The 2,364-nt window shown below is 41.0% G+C and overlaps 1 non-coding gene across 1 annotated transcript; it reads left to right on the top strand.

Annotated features, from left to right (window-relative positions):
- Nucleotides 1-1,596: 1,596 nt before the first annotated feature.
- LOC112724490 (small nucleolar RNA R71) lies at nucleotides 1,597-1,704 on the top strand. The gene has a single exon (XR_003163650.1). It is a non-coding gene; the product is annotated as a small nucleolar RNA R71 (small nucleolar RNA).
- The last annotated feature ends 660 nt before the right edge of the window (nucleotides 1,705-2,364 follow it).

Raw genomic sequence — 2,364 nt, 5'->3', positions numbered from 1 at the left:
CCCTAACACCAAACTTAGATTTGACTGTGGGGGCTCTGGTTGACTCTATTTTGAAAGAAGCTTACTGTGCCTCTTTTCCATGTTTACAGAAGGATGTCCTTGAGTTTTAAACTCAAGGGAGTCCTCATTCAACTGAAGGACTAGTTCACCTCTGTTAACATCAATCACAGCTCTTGCTGTGGCTAGGAAGGGTCTTCCAAGGATGATGGATTCATCCTCATCCTTCCCAGTATCTAGGATTATGAAATCAGCAGGGATGTAAAGGCCTTCAACCTTTACTAATATGTCCTCTACTTGTCCATAAGCCTGTTTTCTGGAATTGTCTGCCATCTCTAATGAGATTTTAGCAGCTTGTACCTGAAAGATTCCCAGTTTCTCCATTACAGAGAGTGGCATGAGGTTTATCCCTGACCCAAGGTCACATAGGGCCTTCTCAAAGGTCATGGTACCTATGGTACAAGGTATTAAGAACTTTCCAAGATCCTGTTTCTTCTGAGGCAATCTCAGTTGATCCAATGCATTTAGTTCATTGGTGAACAGGGGAGGTTCATCTCCCCAAGTCTCATTACCAAATAACTTGGCATTCAGCTTCATGACTGCACCAAGGAACTTGGCAACTTGCTCTTCAGTAGCATCCTCATTCTCTTCAGAAGAAGAATACTCATCAGAGCTCATGAAGGGCATAAGGAGGTTCAATGGAATCTCTATGGTCTCTAGATGAGTCTCAGATTCCTTTGGTTCCTCAGAGGGGAACTCCTTATTGATCACTGGACGTCCCAGGAGGTCTTCCTCCTTGGGATTCACGTTCTCTCCTTCCTCCTTGGATTCGGCCATGATGGTTATATCAATGGCCTTGCACTCTCCTTTTGGATTTTCTTCTGTATTGCTTGGGAGAGTACTAGGAGGGATTTCAGTTATCCTTTTACTCAGCTGGCCCACTTATGCCTCCAAATTTCTAATTGAGGACCTTGTTTTATTCATGAAACTTACAGTGGCCTTGGACAGATCAGAGACTAAGTTTGCTAAATTAGAGGTATTTTGTTCAGAGTTCTCTGTCTGTTGCTGAGAAGATGATGGATAAGGTTTACTACTATTAAACCTGTTTCTTCCACCATTATTAAAGCCTTGTTGATGCTTTTGTTGATCCTTCCATTAGAAATTTGGGTGATTTCTCCATGAGGGGTTATAGGTGTTTCCATAAGGTTCACCCATATAATTTACCTCTGCTATTGCAGGGTTCTCAGGATCATAAGCTTCTTCTTCAGAAGATGCCTCTTGAGTACTGTTGGATGCAGCTTGCATTCCATTCAGACTCTGAGAAATCATATTGATTTGTTGAGTCAATATTTTATTCTAAGCCAATATGGCATTCAGAGTATCAATTTCAAGAACTCCCTTCTTTTGAGGCGTCCCATTACTCACAGGATTCCTCTCAGAAGTGTCCATAAACTGGTTGTTAGCAACCATGTCAATGAGTTCTTGAGCTTCTGCAGGCGTTTTCTTTAGGTGAATGGATCCACCTGCAGAAGTATCCAATGACATCTTAGCTAATTCAGATAGAACATCATAGAATATATCCAGGATGGTCCATTCTGAAAGCATGTCAGAAGGACACTTTTTGGTCAGTTGCTTGTATCTCTCCCAAGCTTCATAGAGGGATTCACCTTCTTTCTGTCTGAAGGTTTGAACATCCACTCTAAGCTTGCTCAGCTTTTGAGGAGGAAAGAACTTGGCTAAGAAAGCCGTGACCAGCTTATCCCAAGAGTTCAGGCTATCTTTGGGTTGAGAGTCCAACCACACTCTAGCTCTGTCTCTTACAGCAAAAGGGAAAAGCATGAGCCTGTAGACTTCAGGATCTACTTCATTAGTCTTAACAGTATCACAGATCTGCAAGAATTCAGTTAAGAACTGAAAAGGATCTTCAGATGGAAGTCCATGAAACTTGCAATTTTGTTGCATTAGAGAAACTAATTGAGGTTTAAGCTCAAAATTGTTTGCTCCAATAGTATGGATGGAGATGCTTCTTCCATGTAAATTAGAATTAGGTGCAGTAAAGTCACCAAGCATCCTCCTTGCATTATTATTATTTTCGGCTGCCATATCCTCTTCTTGTTCGAAAATTTCTGTAAGGTTATCTCTGGATTGTTGTATTGTAGCTTCTCTTAGTTTCCTCTTCAGAGTCCTTTCAGGTTCAGAGTCTGCTTCAACAAGAATGTTCTTGTCCTTGCTCCTGCTCATATGAAAAAGAGGGAACAGAAAAATAATAATAATAGGGATCCTTTTTGCCCAGGTATAGAGATTTCCCTGTGTGAGTAGAAGAAGAAAAGAATGTAATGTAAAGAAGGGAAGTAGAGAAAATTCGAA

The sequence above is a fragment of the Arachis hypogaea genome, chromosome 11, assembly GCF_003086295.3.
Source record: "Arachis hypogaea cultivar Tifrunner chromosome 11, arahy.Tifrunner.gnm2.J5K5, whole genome shotgun sequence".
NCBI lineage: Eukaryota > Viridiplantae > Streptophyta > Magnoliopsida > Fabales > Fabaceae > Arachis > Arachis hypogaea.
Note: the sequence above shows the minus strand (reverse complement) of the source record. Positions and strands in the feature narration are given on the sequence as shown.